Raw genomic sequence first — 18932 nt, 5'->3', positions numbered from 1 at the left:
ATTATTACATATAACTTTATTTATGGACATCTGTGGTTTGGTCTCTTTTCCTGTGTGGATTGAATGGGTTGTTACTGAGATCTGGATTGTATTTTAGTTTCTGTACAAATGGCATAACAGTTATGTTCAATAGAGTTGCAGAGTAACAGAGTATTTCTTTTACCACTGTCAATTTTCCACAGCACTCCATGCTCTTACCTGAACAGATAAAAATTCAACTCCAAGACTGGTTTGACATGTTGCCCTATAGCACACCGGGAATCACGGTATATGCATGTATATCTAGGTAATGACGGCATTATCTACATATGTAGCTGCATATTCTTTGTGGGGATGTAGAATTAGGTCCATCAGCGTTTGGAAGGAGACTGGGGCACAAAGTGTGACAAAAGAAAAAACAACATATGCAACAAATGGACATCTGTAGTGGAAAAACAAATTTTTTTTCTTAACCTCTGCAGTTAGAAGATCTGCCAAAAGCCTGTAGTGAGATCAAGCGTGGATTTATACCTGGCAAGCCCCAATCTTTCAATCAATCCTGGGAATCGGTCAAGCATAACATTTAGACATTTCATTTAACTTCCTGAAATCATCACAAAACCTTGGACTGCTGTCTGGTTTTGGAATGAGGACATTTGGATGAAATCAACCACTTTGTGACTTTTCTATTACCCCTAGAAATATCATTTTTTACATTTCCTCTAAAATAGCGTGTCTATGGTACATGATATGGCCTTAATTTAACCTTTTGGCCAGGTTCAGTCACAATATCACATTTTAAGAGATTCCCTTCACCTTCCTCTTCAGGAAAGATCTCTCTTTTGTTATCAAACTCTCTTGCCTTTTGAGTTTGAACCGCAGACAAGATTTCTGAAATATAAACTGGTGGTAAAACATGGCTAGGCAACGCTCAAGACTAATTTACAGCAGAGAACCTTGTGGTTGTTCCAGCGTTTGATTAAATTGATATGATATATTTGGAGAGGCTATACTTTCCATGGTTGATAAACCTAATCTTGTACATCGATTTTTTTCTCTCTGAATTCATATGGACCTTGTCATTTTGCCAAAACCTTACTTTCAGCTGTAAGCACCAGAACTAACACTTGGTCTCCTGGCTAAAAGGATATGAGCTTAGCAGACCTGTTGTAGACTATTTCCTGAGATTCTTGAGCTCACTGCATATAGTATTGGATAATGGGCATTGTTGCTGCGATTCTGATGTATATGTTCAATCATACACCTGTGAGACATAGACTTTTGTTCCCATGTCTCTTTAGCTATGTCTAAGAGACTTCGAGGATGTCATCCATTCAAGAGTTCAAACAGAGTAAACTCAGTAGAAGCCTGTGGAACCTCTTAGATCGATAACATTAAAAATGGAAAAAGACAGTCACAATCTTTTCCATCTTTATCAACCAACGCTTTAAAAATTCCTTTTAATATGCTATCAAACCTTTCCAGCAGATCATCTGTCTGGAGATGGTTGTTATGATCCCAGTGGCTGAGGATCACAGGAAATACTAGCTAAGTTACTAAACATAGAACAAGCTCTAGGGAGGTGGTAACTGGACTGACCGCAAACCTGATCCTATCCAAACACACTAAAGGTAGCCGGTGAACGTGCCTAAAATCCTGGACGTCTCGACGCAGCCTGAGAAACTGACTACCCCTAAAGAGAAAGCAAGACCTCCCTTGCCTCAAGAGAAATAACCCCAAAGATATAGGAAGCCCCCAACAAATAATAACGGTGAGGTAAGGAGAAAAGACACACGTAGGAATGAAAATAGATTCAGCAAATGAGGCCCGCTAATACTAGATAGCAGAAGACAGATAGCGAACTGTGCGGTCAGTGGAAAACCCTACCAAAATATCCACGCTGAGAATTCAAGAACCCCCACACCAACTAACGGTGTGGGGGGAGAAACTCAGCCCCCTAGAGCTACCAGCAAGCTGGGAAATCACATATAAGCAAGCTGGACAAGAAACAAATTGAACACTGATGATCAAAAAATGAACAAAACGGAAACTTAGCTTCTCTTGAAAAGACTGGTAGCAAGGTAGTCAGAAGGAATCAGAATAGCACTGAATACATTGACAGCAGGCATAGATTGAGAGTCCAAGTGAGCTTAAATAGAAACCCAGCCCACAGATAACGAGACAGCTGATGCCAGTCACAAACCTGCAGAAAGACAGCACTCACCCAGTACCACTTGTGACCACAAGAGGGAGCCCAGAAATAGAGTTCACAACAGTACCCCCCCTTTGAGGAGGGGTCACCGAACCCTCATCAAGACCCCCAGGGCGATCAGGATGAGCCGCATGGAAGGCACGAACCAAATCGGCCGCATGAACATCAGAGGCGACAACCCAGGAATTATCCTCCTGACCATAGCCCTTCCACTTAACTAAATACTGAAGCCTCCGTCTGGAAATACGAGAATCCAAGATCTTCTCCACCACGTACTCCAATTCGCCCTCAACCAGCACCGGAGCAGGAGGCTCAACAGAAGGAACCACAGGCACCACATACCTCCGCAACAAAGACCTATGGAACACATTATGAATGGCAAACGATGCTGGGAGGTCCAAACGAAAAGACACCGGGTTAAGGATTTCCAAAATCTCATAAGGACTGATGAAGCGAGGCTTGAATTTAGGAGAGGAAACCTTCATAGGAACATACCGAGAAGACAGCCATACCAAATCCCCAACACGAAGTCGAGGACCAACACAACGACGGCGGTTAGCAAAACGTTGTGCCTTCTCCTGGGACAACGTCAAATTGTCCACCACGTGAGTCCAAATTTGCTGCAATCTGTCCACCACAGAATCCACACCAGGACAGTCAGAAGGCTCAACCTGACCCGAGGAAAAACGAGGATGAAAACCAGAATTGCAGAAAAAAGACGAAACCAAAGTAGCAGAACTAGCCCGATTATTAAGGGCAAACTCGGTCAATGGCAAAAAAGTCACCCAATCATCCTGATCAGCAGAAACAAAACATCTTAAATAAGTTTCCAACGTCTGATTAGTTCGCTCGGTTTGGCCATTCGTCTGAGGATGGAAGGCCGACGAAAAAGACAAATCAATGCCCATCTTAGCACAAAAAATCCGCCAAAATCTGGACACAAACTGGGATCCTCTGTCAGACACAATATTTTCAGGGATGCCGTGCAAGCGAACCACATTCTGAAAAAATAAAGGAACCAAATCGGAGGAGGAAGGCAACTTAGGCAAGGGCACCAAATGGACCATTTTGGAAAAACGATCACACACCACCCAGATGACAGACATTCTCTGAGATACTGGAAGATCTGAAATAAAATCCATGGAAATGTGCGTCCAAGGCCTCTTCGGGACAGGCAAAGGCAAAAGCAAACCGCTGGCACGAGAACAGCAAGGCTTAGCCCGAGCACAAATCCCACGGGACTGCACAAAGGAACGCACATCCCGCGACAAGGAAGGCCACCAGAAGGACCTAGCCACCAAATCTCTGGTACCAAAAATCCCAGGATGACCTGCCAAAACCGAAGAATGAACCTCGGAAATAACTCTGCTGGTCCATCTATCTGGGACAAACAGTCTCTCTGGTGGGCAACGGTCAGGTCTATCAGCCTGAAATTTCTGCAGCACTCGTCGCAAATCTGGGGAAATGGCAGACAAAATCACTCCCTCCTTGAGGATACCAGCCGGCTCTGAAACTCCCGGAGAGTCAGGCACAAAACTCCTAGAAAGGGCATCAGCCTTCACGTTCTTCGAACCAGGCAGGTACGAGACCACGAAATCGAAACGGGAGAAAAACAACGACCAACGAGCCTGTCTAGGATTCAGGCGCTTGGCAGACTCGAGATAAATCAGATTTTTGTGATCAGTCAAGACCACCACACGATGCCTAGCTCCCTCGAGCCAATGACGCCACTCCTCAAATGCCCACTTCATAGCCAACAACTCCCGATTACCAACATCATAATTCCGCTCGGCAGGCGAAAACTTTCTTGAAAAGAAGGCACAAGGCTTCATCACAGAGCCATCAGAGCTTCTCTGCGACAAAACAGCCCCTGCTCCAATCTCAGAAGCATCCACCTCGACCTGGAAAGGAAGAGAGATATCAGGCTGACATAAGACTGGAGCTGAAGAAAACCGGCACTTCAGCTCCCGAAAGGCTTCCACTGCCGCAGGAGACCAATTAGTCACATCAGAACCTTTCTTGGTCAAATCTGTCAAGGGCTTAACCACGCCAGAAAAATTAGCGATGAAGCGACGGTAAAAATTAGCAAAACCCAAGAACTTCTGAAGACTCTTAACAGATGTAGGCTGAGTCCAGTCATGAATAGCCTGGACCTTGACTGGGTCCATCTCAATAGTAGAAGGAGAAAATATAAAACCCAAAAAGGAAACCTTCTGTACTCCGAAGAGACATTTTGAGCCCTTCACAAATAAAGCATTAGCACGCAGGACCTGAAACACCATCCTGACCTGCTTCACATGGGACTTCCAATCATTAGAAAAGACCAAAATGTCATCCAGATACACAATCATAAATTTATCCAGATATTCTCGGAAAATGTCATGCATGAAGGACTGAAACACAGAAGGAGCATTAGAGAGTCCAAAAGGCATCACCAAGTACTCAAAATGGCCTTCGGGCGTATTAAATGCTGTTTTCCATTCGTCCCCCTGCTTGATACGCACAAGGTTATACGCACCACGAAGATCTATCTTGGTGAACCAACTGGATCCCTTTATCCGAGCAAACAGATCAGACAATAATGGCAAAGGATACTGAAATTTGACCGTGATTTTATTTAGAAGACGATAAGCTATACAAGGTCTCAGAGAACCATCCTTCTTGGCCACAAAAAAAAAATCCTGCACCAAGAGGGGAGGAGGATGGGCGAATATGTCCTTTCGCCAAAGACTCCTTTATACAGCTCCGCATCGCGGCATGTTCTGGTATAGACAAATTAAAAAGTCGTCCCTTAGGGAACTTACTGCCAGGAATTAGGGTTGAGCGAAACGGGTCGTTCATTTTCAAAAGTCGCCGACTTTTGGCAAAGTCGGCGTCTCATGAAACCGAGCCGATCCCAGCGTTGCATCGGCCATGCGGTACGCGACTTTCGCGCCAAAGTCGCGTTACAATGACGCGAAAAGCGCCATTTCTCAGCCAATGAAGGTGAACGCAGAGTGTGGGCAGCGTGATGACATAGGTCCTGGTCCCCACCATCTTAGAGAAGGGCATTGCAGTGATTGGCTTGCTGTCTGTGGCGTCACAGGGGCTATAAAGGGGCGTTCCCGCCGACCGCCATCTCACTGCTGCTGATCTGAGCTTAAGGAGAGGTTGCTGCCGCTTCGTCAGAAGCAGGGATAGCGTTAGGCAGGGTCCACTAACCACCAAACCGCTTGTGCTGTAGCGATTTCCACTGTCCAACACCACCTTCGGTGTGCAGGGACAGTGGAAGCTAAATTTTTTTTTTTTCTCTCAGCGCTGTAGCTCATTGGGCTGCCCTAGAAGGCTCCCTGATAGCTGTATTGCTGTGTGTACGCCACTGTGGAAACCAACTGCTTTTTTCAAAGCACATATCCTCTTGTTCCTTCCTTTCTGCACAGCTATCTTTTTTGTTTGTCCACACTTTTTATTTAATTTGTGCATCAGTCCACTCCTATTGCTGCCTGCCATACCTGGCTTACATTACTGCAGGGAGATAGTAATTGTAGGACAGTCCCTGTTTTTTTTTTGTTTTTTTTTTGTGGGAGATTAAGATTGGCATTTCTGCTAGAGTGCCATCCCTGTGTGTGCCATCTCTCACTGAGTGGGCCATAGAAAGCCTATTTATTTTTTTCCTTGATTTGGGTTCTAAAATCTACCTTAACAAAAAAACACTACATCAATCAGTGTGAGAAAAATATTGGCTTCAGTCAGGGCTTGTGTGCCACTCCTGTGTGTGCCATCTCTCACTCAGTGGGCCATAGAAAGCCAATTTATTTTTTTCCTTGATTTGGGTTCTAAAATCTACCTTAACAAAAAAACACTACGTCAATCAGTGGGAGAAAAATATTGGCCTCAGTCAGGGCTTGTGTGCCACTCCTGTGTGTGCCATCTCTCATTCAGTGGGCCATAGAAAGCCTTTTTTTTTTTATTATTATTATTTGGTTTCTAAAGTCTCCCTTAAAAAAAAAATAAATAAATAAAAAAACAGTGGGAGATAAATATTGCCCTTTCAGCTTGTGTGCCAGTCTTGACTCCTGGGTGTGCCACCTCTCTCTCTCAAATTGTGGGCCATAGAAAGCCTATTTATTTTTTTCCTTGATTTGGGTTCTAAAATCTACCTTAACAAAAAAACACTACATCAATCAGTGTGAGAAAAATATTGGCCTCAGTCAGGGCTTGTGTGCCACTCCTGTGTGTGCCATCTCTCACTCAGTGGGCCATAGAAAGCCTATTTATTTTTTTCCTTGATTTGGGTTCTAAAATCTACCTTAACAAAAAAACACTACGTCAATCAGTGGGAGAAAAATATTGGCCTCAGTCAGGGCTTGTGTGCCACTCCTGTGTGTGCCATCTCTCATTCAGTGGGCCATAGAAAGCCTTTTTTTTTTTTTTTTTTTTATTATTTGGTTTCTAAAGTCTCCCTGAAAAAAAATAAATAAATAAAAAAACAGTGGGAGATTAATATTGCCCTTTCAGCTTGTGTGCCAGTCTTGACTCCTGGGTGTGCCACCTCTCTCTCTCAAATTGTTGGCCATAGAAAGCCTATTTATTTTTTTCCTTGATTTGGGTTCTAAAATCTACCTTAACAAAAAAACACTACATCAATCAGTGTGAGAAAAATATTGGCCTCAGTCAGGGCTTGTGTGCCACTCCTGTGTGTGCCATCTCTCACTCAGTGGGCCATAGAAAGCCTATTTATTTTTTTCCTTGATTTGGGTTCTAAAATCTACCTTAACAAAAAAACACTACGTCAATCAGTGGGAGAAAAATATTGGCCTCAGTCAGGGCTTGTGTGCCACTCCTGTGTGTGCCATCTCTCATTCAGTGGGCCATAGAAAGCCTTTTTTTTTTTTTTTTTTATTATTTGGTTTCTAAAGTCTCCCTGAAAAAAAATAAATAAATAAAAAAACAGTGGGAGATTAATATTGCCCTTTCAGCTTGTGTGCCAGTCTTGACTCCTGGGTGTGCCACCTCTCTCTCTCAAATTGTTGGCCATAGAAAGCCTATTTATTTTTTTCCTTGATTTGGGTTCTAAAATCTACCTTAACAAAAAAACACTACGTCAATCAGTGGGAGAAAAATATTGGCCTCAGTCAGGGCTTGTGTGCCACTCCTGTGTGTGCCATCTCTCACTCAGTGGGCCATAGAAAGCCTATTTATTTTTTTCCTTGATTTGGGTTCTAAAATCTACCTTAACAAAAAACACTACATCAATCAGTGGGAGAAAAATATTGGCCTCAGTCAGGGCTTGTGTGCCACTCCTGTGTGTGCCATCTCTCATTCAGTGGGATATAGAAAGCCTTTTTTTTTTTCTTTTTTTTTATTATTTGGTTTCTAAAGTCTCCCTGAAAAAAAAAACAAAAAAACAGTGGGAGATTAATATTGCCCTTTCAGCTTGTGTGCCAGTCTTGACTCCTGGGTGTGCCACCTCTCTCTCTCAAATTGTTGGCCATAGAAAGCCTATTTATTTTTTTCCTTGATTTGGGTTCTAAAATCTACCTTAACAAAAAAACACTACATCAATCAGTGGGAGAAAAATATTGGCCTCAGTCAGGGCTTGTGTGCCACTCCTGTGTGTGCCATCTCTCACTCAGTGGGCCATAGAAAGCCTATTTATTTTTTTCCTTGATTTGGGTTCTAAAATCTACCTTAACAAAAAAACACTACGTCAATCAGTGGGAGAAAAATATTGGCCCCAGTCAGGGCTTGTGTGCAACTCCCGTGTGTGCCATCTCTCATTCAGTGGGCCATAGAAAGCCTTTTTTTTTTTTTTGTATTATTTGGTTTCTAAAGTCTCCCTGAAAAAAAAAAATAAAAATAGGTGGGAGATTAATATTGACATTTGTGCTTGAGTGACAGTCCTGCGTGTGTGTCATCTCTGTGATTTGGTGCCACAGAAAACAGAGTGTGTAACATTGTGCCTGATTTTCCTTGTGGTCTCACCAACCTGTTAAGGGATATTGAAATCATACTGAAGTTATAGCTCACCGTGTAAGTTGTTTGACAGCAACAAATAAAGTTACTTTGGTTAAGTTTTTAAAACAATGAGGAAGTCTGGTGCAAGAGGTCGTCGTGGCTGTGGGCGTTCATTGTCAGCTGGTAATGATGGTAGTGGTAGTGGAGCATCAGGTGGTCGTGGGGATAAAAATATTCCACCTAAGTCTGGAGCTGTGGAGCCAGTTTCGTCGTCTGGCTACACAAGGCCTCGAAAGCTTTCTTTTCTGGGAGTAGGAAAACCGCTTTTAAAGCCGGAGCAGCAACAGCAGGTTTTGGCTTACATTGCAGACTCAGCCTCTAGCTCTTTTGCCTCCTCTTCTGAAACTGGTAAATGTAAAAGCAGCGCGTCGCTTGTGGATGTTCACGGTCAGGGACAAGTCGCTTCCTTGTCGTCCTCAGCAAAAACAACAACAAGACAGAAGGATGCAGCAGGCGACACAACGGGTTACTCCATGGAGCTCTTTACACATACCGTCCCTGGCTTAGAAAGTGAAACACTTAACAGGCCATGCCCATTACAAGTAGATTCTGACATGGAGTGCACTGATGCACAGCCACAGCCAGAGTACTATGCTGCTCCTTTGACTGAGACCACAACATTGTCCTCTCAGGGTACTGATCCGCAATCAGACCCTGATGAGACTATGTTGCCCCGCCACGAACGCTATACCACCGACCGACACAGTGACACAGACGAAGTTTCACACGAGCTCGAAGAGGAGGTAATAGATGACCCAGTTGTTGACCCCGATTGGCAGCCATTGGGGGAACAGGGTGCAGGCGGCAGTAGTTCAGAAGCGGAGGTGGAGGAGGGGCCGCAGCAGGCATCAACATCGCAACAGGTTCCATCTGCCGGGCACGTATCTGGCCCAAAACGCGTGTCAAAGCCAAAACCTGTTGGAGGACAGCGTGGCCATCCGGTTAAAGCTCAGTCTGCAATCCCTGAAAAGGGATCCGATGCTAGGAAGAGTGCAGTCTGGCATTTTTTTAAACAACATCCAATTGATCAGCGCAAAGTCATCTGTCAAAAATGTTCAACTAGCTTAAGCAGAGGTCAGAATCTGAAAAGTCTCAATACTAGTTGCATGCATAGACACTTAACCACCATGCATTTTCAAACCTGGACTAACTACCAAACGTCCCTTAAGGTTGTAGCACCCTCGGCCAATGAAGCTAGTCAGCAACGCAACATCCCTTCCGTCACTGTAAGGCCACCATTTTCTGCACCACCGGCAGTATCTGTACAGGTTTCTTTGACAGCCAAAAGCAGTCAGGGTCAGGGAATCACCAGTTTTGTAGGAGGAAATATTGCATCTAGGGCACCGACGGAAACAATACCGTCTCCAACCGTCTCTCAGTCTGCCATGTCCACCGGCACACCCGCAAGTTCCACGATCTCCATCTCTCCAGTTCAGCTCACACTACATGAGACTCTGGTTAGAAAAAGGAAGTACTTATCCTCGCATCCGCGTACACAGGGTTTTAACGCCCACATAGCTAGACTAATCTCGTTAGAGATGATGCCCTACCGGTTAGTTGAAAGCGAAGCTTTCAAAGCCCTGATGGAGTACGCTGAACCACGATATGAGCTACCCAGTCGACACTTTTTTTCCAGAAAAGCCATCCCAGCCCTGCACCAGCATGTTAAACAGCGCATCGTCCATGCACTCAGGCAATCTGTGAGTACAAAGGTGCACCTGACTACAGATGCATGGACCAGTAGGCATGGCCAGGGACGTTATGTGTCCATCACGGCACACTGGGTGAATGTGGTGGATGCAGGGTCCACAGGGGACATCAATTTCGGGACAGTTGGCCTAGCCCACGGTCTAGGAAACAGTTGGCTGTAGGCGTTCGCACCCCCTCCTCCTCCTCCTCTTCGTCCTCCTGCAGAAGCTACAGCTCTTCCACAGACCGCAGTCGGCCAACCACTCCATCGGCAGATGACACTGTTGCACACCAGTTGTCCCATTATGGGCCAGCTACTGGCAAGTGTCAGCAGGCTGTATTGGCTATGAAGTGTTTGGGCGACAACAGACACACCGCGGAAGTTCTGTCTGAGTTCTTGCAACAAGAAACGCAGTCGTGGCTGGGCACAGTAGATCTTGAGGCAGGCAAGGTAGTGAGTGATAACGGAAGGAATTTCATGGCTGCCATCTCCCTTTCCCAACTGAAACACATTCCTTGCCTGGCTCACACCTTAAACCTGGTGGTGCAGTGCTTATTGAAAACTTATCCTGGGTTCTCCGACCTGCTCCTCAAAGTGCGTGGACTTTGCTCACATATCCGACGTTCGCCCGTACATGCCAGCCGTATGAAGAACTATCAGCGGTCTTTGAACCTTCCCCAGCATCGCCTAATCATAGACGTTGCAACAAGGTGGAACTCAACACTGCACATGCTTCAGAGACTGTGCCAACAGAGGCGGGCTGTTATGTTTTTGTGGGAGGATACACATACACGGGCAGGCAGTAGGATGGCAGACATGGAGTTGTCAGGTGTGCAGTGGTCCAAGATACAAGACATGTGTCAAGTCCTTCAGTGTTTTGAGGAATGCACACGGCTAGTTAGTGCAGACAACGCCGTAATAAGCATGAGCATCCCCCTAATGCGTCTGCTGATGCAAAGTTTGACGCACATAAAGGAGCAGGCGTCTGCACCAGAGGAAGAGGAAAGCCTTGATGACAGTCAGCCATTGTCTGGTCAGGGCAGTGTACAGGACGAGGTAGCGGGCGAAGAGGAGGTGGAGGACGAGGAGGATGATGATGAGTATATTTTTAATGCGGAAGCTTTCCCGGGGGCACTGGAAATTGGTTGCGTGACAAGGCCGGGTTCTGGTTTTTTGAGGGACACAAGTGACGTAGATTTGCCTGCAACTGCCCCTCAACCAATCACAACCGGAGATTTGACAACTGGAACTTTGGCCCACATGGCAGATTATGCCTTACGTATCCTAAAAAGGGACACACGCATTACGAAAATGATGAACGATGACGATTACTGGTTGGCCTGCCTCCTTGATCCACGCTATAAAGGCAAATTGCAAAATATTATGCCACATGAGAACTTGGAACTAATATTAGCAACCAAACAATCAACTCTTGTTGACCGTTTGCTTCAGGCATTCCCAGCACACAGCGCACGTGATCGTTCTCACACGAGCTCCAGGGGGCAGCAGACTAGGAGTGTTAGGGGTGCACACATCAGAAGTGGCATTGGACAGAGAGGTTTTCTGACCAGGTTGTGGAGTGATTTTGCTATGACCGCAGACAGGACAGGTACTGCTGCATCAATTGAAAGTGACAGGAGACAGCATTTGTCCAGTGTGGTTACTAACTATTTTTCATCCCTTATCGATGTTCTCCCTCAACCGTCATTCCCATTTGATTACTGGGCCTCCAAATTAAACACCTGGCCAGAATTGGCAGAATATGCATTGCAGGAGCTTGCTTGCCCGGCAGCAAGTGTCCTATCAGAAAGAGTATTCAGTGCTGCAGGTTCAATATTAACCGAAAAAAGGACTCGTCTGGCTACCCAAAATGTTGACGATCTAACATTCATTAAAATGAACCACAACTGGATTTCGAAATCTTTTGCCCCACCTTGCCCGGCCGACACCTAGCTTTCCTATGAAAAGCTCTTGCCTGTGGACTACTGTGAATTACTTTTCTAATGTCTGATTTGCTGCAGCTGATTGTCCAGCATACGACATGTTTACACCTCCCTAAATGGCCAAACTTCCCACAAGGGGCCGTGGTATCACGACTTGGCGCAAGCACCCGTGAGACTGCTGTTTCTCTGAAGAGGTGGGTGTGCCCACTTTTGGTCGACGGCACTGCCACTGGGTCCCTTATAGTACAATGTAGTGTCTCTGGCGGTGGTGGTGCGCACCCAACGTCAGACACACCATACCTCCCAACTTTAGGGGAAGGGAAAGAGGGACAAAGTCAGCGGCGCGCGTAGCGCGCCGTGGCAAATTTTAGGCCACACCCATTTCACAACTAGCCACGCCCCAACCACACCCATTTAGCACTTCTGATCACAATGTTTCGTTAACAATAATTATGAACAAAAAAATATGGCCACACACGACGCTCCATACTGTACAATGGCCATTGGCCACATTATGCTCCATACTGTATAATGGCCCCACATGATGCTGCGTACAGTATACTTGCCCCACGTGATGGTCCATACAGTATAATGGCGCCACATGATGCTTTGTACAGTATAATGGCCCCACACGATGCTGGGTATAGTATAATGGCCACACAATGCTGGGTACAGTATAATGGCCCCAAACAATGCTGGGTGCAGTATAATGGCCACACATGGTTACCCCACCCCCATCATTGCCTTCTCCATCAGTACACACAAACACCTTTCACCGCGCTCCCTCGCAGCAGCCGGCAGCTTCCACTCCCACGGCGCTGAATGGTGTCATCCAGCTGCGCCGCTGACTGCTGTATCCAGCATTACAGCTCAGTCCCCATAGAATGTAATACAGCACAGCCCCATAGAATATAATGCTGCACAGCCCACATAGAATGTAACGCAGGCAGGTGGCAGCCCCCATAGAATGTAACGCAGGCAGGTGGCAGCCCCCATAGAATGTAACGCAGGCAGGTGGCAGCCCCCATAGAATGTAAGGGGTGCTGCACCAGGTTGGTGGAGAATCCGATGGATGGGTACCAGGGGGAGAGTGGGAGCGGGGTGCGCGCACCATGGGGAGACAAAGTTTAGTTTGTCAGTCCTCCTATGCTGTCAGAGTCTCTGCTGTAACCGCAGCAGGGCAGCGCTGCATGGAGAGGGGGAGAGACACATACATTCACTTACAGTCTGGAGATCCGCTCGCTGCTCCCGCGGTCACACAGACACGGAGTGTCTCACAACTCTGCCCCCGTGCCAGAAACCAGTCCGGGTGCCCGCTCTGTCCTCAGAGTCCGCCCACGTCTATAGTTGAGGAGGAAGCCGGAGGCGGGCGGTGAGGCAACTCAAGGGGGCGTGGCTACAACGCAGTCCCAGGGAACGGAACGAACAGCGGGTACTAATCGGGCTCTCTCTACGTCCCGGAAGTGGGCGGGGCTTCACCGGCGGCCGCAAATTCGGGATTTTAAATGCCCGAAGCGGGACAGCGGGACCCCGGTGCCAAAGCGGGACTGTCACGCTGAAATCGGGACGGTTGGGAGGTATGGACACACCGTTGTAACATGAGGGGCCCTGGGGCGGTCCCGCCGGCCACAAGAGAGTTCCCCCCTCCCCCAGCTCAAACTGTGCTCTACCACGTGCAAAATTATGTCGCACAGCTCCAACAGTGTTTAGTCTATTCGCTGACATCATTCAATGTCTGGCACTGACAATACAAATTTGTAGACATCTATGATGCAACATAAAGTAGTCTGTGTCTGTGTCCTATATTGGCACCATTAAATAGTTACTGCCAAATTACTATGTCAGAAACTCAGCAGATGAGCCCACCCCTGTACCTAAGTATGCCACCTTTTTTTTTTTTTTTTTTTGGTTGTTTTGCGAGACATTAACATCTATTTATATTTTGGGAGTACTGGGACAGACACTCCTTGCAATACTCCTCCACTGACCACAATGCTGCCTGCCTGTGTATCCATGTAACCGACGTAAAACTGCCATGAGCCTATGTTTTGTTATTTTAGGCCTTTGATAGCCTGTCTGCGGTCCCTACTTTAAATACTCCTCCACTGACCACCAAGCTGCCTGTGTATCCATGTAACCGATGTAAAACTGCCATGAGCCTATTGTTTGTTATTTTAGGCCTTTGATAGCCTGTCTGCGGTCCCTACTTTAAATACTCCTCCACTGACCACCAAGCTGCCTGTGTATCCATGTAACCGATGTAAAACTGCCATGAGCCTATGTTTTGTTATTTTAGGCCTTTGATAGCCTGTCTGCGGTCCCTTCTTTAAATACTCCTCCACTGACCACCAAGCTGCCTGTGTATCCATGTAACCGATGTAAAACTGCCATGAGCCTATTGTTTGTTATTTTAGGCCTTTGATAGCCTGTCTGCGGTCCCTACTTTAAATACTCCTCCACTGACCACCAAGCTGCCTGTGTATCCATGTAACCGATGTAAAACTGCCATGAGCCTATTGTTTGTTATTTTAGGCCTTTGATAGCCTGTCTGCGGTCCCTACTTTAAATACTCCTCCACTGACCACCAAGCTGCCTGTGTATCCATGTAACCGATGTAAAACTGCCATGAGCCTATGTTTTGTTATTTTAGGCCTTTGATAGCCTGTCTGCGGTCCCTTCTTTAAATACTCCTCCACTGACCACCAAGCTGCCTGTGTATCCATGTAACCGATGTAAAACTGCCATGAGCCTATTGTTTGTTATTTTAGGCCTTTGATAGCCTGTCTGCGGTCCCTACTTTAAATACTCCTCCACTGACCACCAAGCTGCCTGTGTATCCATGTAACCGATGTAAAACTGCCATGAGCCTATTGTTTGTTATTTTAGGCCTTTGATAGCCTGTCTGCGGTCCCTTCTTTAAATACTCCTCCACTGACCACCAAGCTGCCTGTGTATCCATGTAACCGATGTAAAACTGCCATGAGTAGTGTTGAGCGATACTTTCCGATATCGGAAAGTATCGGTATCGGAAAGTATCGGCCGATACCGTCAAAATATCGGATCCAATCCGATACCGATACCCGATCCCAATGCAAGTCAATGGGACGAAAATATCGGAATTAAAATAAACCCTTTATAAACTTGTAGGTTCATTCTACATGAAGGAAAACAACTAAGAATAATGTAGGATGTATTGGAGGACGTGGCGGAGATATTAAAGGGACAGAGGTTTAGCCCAATGTAATAGAATAGCAGGATTTTTAATTTTTTTTTATGAAGTTCGGCGTTAGAAAGAATTTGACTATGTTATTTTTTTTTTTTTTTATGTCAGATATTGATGTTTCACTACTTCCACGCCCTTCACCTTCTTTTTTACTTCTCCCACGCTTTCTTCTTAATTATCCTCATCATCAGCTTCTTTGACATCAACTTCTTCACCTTATTCATCTTCTTCTTCATCTTCTACCTATTATTTTTTGGGTTACATTGTTCATATTCTTTTTATTTTACTATTATCTTCATCATATTCAACTTCTTCATCATATTCTTATTTGTGACAGGCATTCCCGTAGTTGTTATCTATAAAAGTTTGAAGATTACACCTTCCGTTCTGCCTGTCACAAACCAGTTACATTTGTCCGCGTTCAGTTTGGCCTGCAGCATCAGGCTTTATCCAGGGGCACCACGAGGAGGAACGGACTCACCCCCATACACTGCTTAGTCTTCTTCTGCTTATAATTTACATAATATTTTTTTGCTCTGATATTTTGTGTTATGCTTAATGTCCTTCTGCTCTTTGTTCTGCAGCCTCTTGTTCTTCTGCTTCTCGGTCTTCCAGGTCGTCGTCGTCTCCAGGGTCGTCGTCTCCGGGGTCGTCGTCATCGGGGTGGTCTCCGGGGTCGTCGTCATCGGGGTGGTCTTCAGGGTCATCGTCTCCAGGGTCGTCGTCATCACGGTGGTTATCGTCTCTGGTGTCGTCGTCATCTTAGGGGTGTTCTTCCGGGTCATCGTGTTTAGTCTCTTGAACTTGGAAATGTAGCAGAAGGTACAAGAAGGCTGAGAAAATGCCGAGAACCAGCTGATGGAACTGGAACTCGGATGGCTACCCGAAGGTCCAAGAGCCAATGGAACTACCGAGGACCAGCTGACGTTACTGGAACCCGGTTACTAAGCAGGATGTACCCGTGCCTGAAAGCACTACCAAGGACCACCTGACGTTGGTGGAACTCGGATACCCAGAGGGAGGCACCTAAGCCAAAGGCTCTGCCCGGAACCAGCTGACGGTACTGGAACCAGGATGGGGAGCAGAAGGTACAAGAGCAAAAGACACTGCCGAGAACCAGCTGACGGTGCTGGAACCCGGATGGGTAGCCGAAGGTCCAAGAGCCAATGGAACTACCGAGGACCAGCTGACGTTACTGGAACCCGGTTACTAAGCAGGAGGTACCCGTGCCTGAAAGCACTACCAAGGACCACCTGACGTTGGTGGAACTCGGATACCCAGAGGGAGGCACCTAAGCCAAAGGCTCTGCCCGGAACCAGCTGACGGTACTGGAACCAGGATGTGGAGCAGAAGGTACAAGAGCAAGTGTCTGCGTGGCTTTTGCAGGACACGTTGCCGGCTGCACAGCAGGGGAACAGCTGGCGGTGCTGGACCCCACTGACACATTGGCGAGGTGTTTGGCTCTGTGCAGCCAGCACTTCCGGACAGCAACGAGCGGTGTTGTAGCCCGGGCTCTGCAGGGGGAGCAGAGTGTAGGCCGAAGCCTACTTGAACCAATTTCAAAGGTAACCTTTAACCCCCCCTCAGGGGTTAGAAAGTAGAAGAGCCACAGCTTATGCAGCAGTAGTGCTGCACAAGTCAAAGGTTGCTCTTTTAATTTCGCTCCTTGCACACGCTGAATGAAACACGTATAACATTTAGCCCTTTATACAGTCAAACTGTGTTGGAGGCGCGAGTTCCCTTTGTAATGAGACGCAGCACAGATGTCAAGAATCCCACCTTGGTGCTGGGTGCAGCCTCCAGAGCGTTGTTATTTGCTGTACAGGAGTCTGCGCTGTCGTGTTATCCCCTGGCCTAGCGCTGTTAGCGCTGCCCATCTTCTGACCTCATTTAATGTTGGCCGGTGCGGTTCGCGATGCCCATGAATCACAGCCCCGCAGTGTATTGACATAGTTTAAACACTGCGGGGCTGGGATTCATGGCCTGGCGCAGTACATATGTTCGCCTCTCGCTTGGGTTCTTACACCCGCTTCAGACTATGTGGCGTCATCTGATCCCTTATCGCATGCCACGGCCATGAAGCCGCACAGTCCGAAGAAGGCGGAAGGAGAGGAGGGACAGGCGAACTGATGCACTGATCCTGCCCATCAATCACACCCTCGCAGTCCCAATAAATAAGACACCGAGGGGCGTTGTGTGGGTCAGGGCGGCCGCAGAGGCGCAGGCAGCCAAACAATGATGCCAGAAGACGGGCAGCGCTACCAAGGGGGTTGCAGCGTGTCATTACAAAGGAAAGTCACACCACCGGGACGGTTAAATGGTCACACAGAGGACACATTGCAGACGTGTTTTCAGTTCCACATGTGCGAGGAGAATACGTTTCTGAGCCACCTTGCACACATGCAGCATTACCGCTGTACAAGGTGGCTGGATAACGTAAAAACGCCTGGGGGAGGGGGGACAGGTTCCCTTCAATTTCAGTTCTTGTGTCTGCGTGGCTTTTGCAGGACACGTTGCCGGCTGCACAGCAGGGGAACAGCTGGCGGTGCTGGACCCCACTGACACATTGGCTGGTGTTTTTCTCTGTGCAGCTAGCACATCTGGGCAAAAACTGGCGGTGTGTTAGAGCCCAGGGACAGCAGGAGGAGGAGCAGGAGGAGGAGGAGCAGGGGGAGGGGAGTGTAGGCCGAAGCCTGCACAGGCGGCAGCTTTGGGTGTGTTGTGTCTGCGTGGCTTTTGCAGGACACGTTGCCGGCTACACAGCAGGGGAACAGCTGGCGGTGCTGGACCCCACTGACACATTGGCGAGGTGTTTGGCTCTGTGCAGCCAGCACTTCCGGACAGCAACTAGCGTTGTTGGAGCCCGGGCTCTGCAGGTGGAGCAGAGTGTAGGCCGAAGCCTAATTGAACCGATTTCAAAAGTCACCTTTAACCCCCCCTCAGGGGTTACAAAGTAGAAGAGCCACAGCTTATGCAGCAGCAGTGCTGCGCAAGTCAAAGGTTGCTCTTGTAATTTTTCTCCTTGCACACGCTGAATGGAACACGTATAACATTTAGCCCTTTATACAGTCAAACTGTGTAATGGAGGCGAGAGTTCCCTTTGTAATGAGACGCAGCACAGGTGTCAAGAATCCCACCTTGGTGCTGGGTGCAGCCTCCCGAGCGTTGTTATTTGCTGTACAGGAGTCTGCGCTGTCGTGTTATCCCCTGGCCTAGCGCCGTTAGCGCTGCCCATCTTCTGGCATCATGTAATGTCGGCCGGTGCGGTTCGCGATGACCATGAATCCCAGCCCCGCAGTGTCTTAACATTGTTAAAACACTGCGGGGCTGGGATTCAGGGCCTGGCGCAGCACATATGTTGGCCTCTCACACTCGGGTCCTTACACCCGCTTCAGACTGTGCGGCGTCATCTGATCCCTTATCGCATGCCACGGCCATGAAGCTGCACAGTCCGAAGAAGGCGGAAGGAGAGGAGGGACAGGCGAACTGATGCACTGATCCTGCCCATCAATCACACCCTCGCAGTCCCATTAAATAAGACAACGAGGGCTGTTGTGTGGGTCAGGGCGGCCGCAGAAGCGCAGCCAGCCAAACAATGATGCCAGAAGACGGGCAGCGTTACCAAGGAGCTTGTTGCGTGTGTCAATACAAAGTCAAATCACACCTGAGGGACGTTTTAATGGTCACAGAGGACACATTTTAGACGTGTTCACTTCAACATGGGCAAGGAGAATAAGTTTCTGAGCCACCTTGAACACATGCAGCATTACTGCTGTTCAAGGTAGCTGTAAAACATAGAAACACCTGGGGGAGGGGGGAAAGGTTCCCTTCAATTTCAGTTCTTGTGTCTGCGTGGCTTTTGCAGGACACGTTGCCGGCTGCACAGCA

At 47.4% G+C, this 18932-nt stretch overlaps 1 protein-coding gene across 1 annotated transcript in view; it reads left to right on the top strand.

The window, feature by feature from the left end:
* The window catches only part of CLNK (cytokine dependent hematopoietic cell linker), a 145199-nt gene that overhangs the window by 80380 nt on the left and 45887 nt on the right, over positions 1-18932 (top strand). The gene's annotated exons all lie outside the window — the stretch shown is intronic.

This window comes from Ranitomeya variabilis, chromosome 1, assembly GCF_051348905.1.
Source record: "Ranitomeya variabilis isolate aRanVar5 chromosome 1, aRanVar5.hap1, whole genome shotgun sequence".
Taxonomy (NCBI): domain Eukaryota; kingdom Metazoa; phylum Chordata; class Amphibia; order Anura; family Dendrobatidae; genus Ranitomeya; species Ranitomeya variabilis.
The sequence above is the reverse complement of the archived record's forward strand: the minus strand, read 5'-3'. Positions and strand labels throughout refer to the sequence as shown.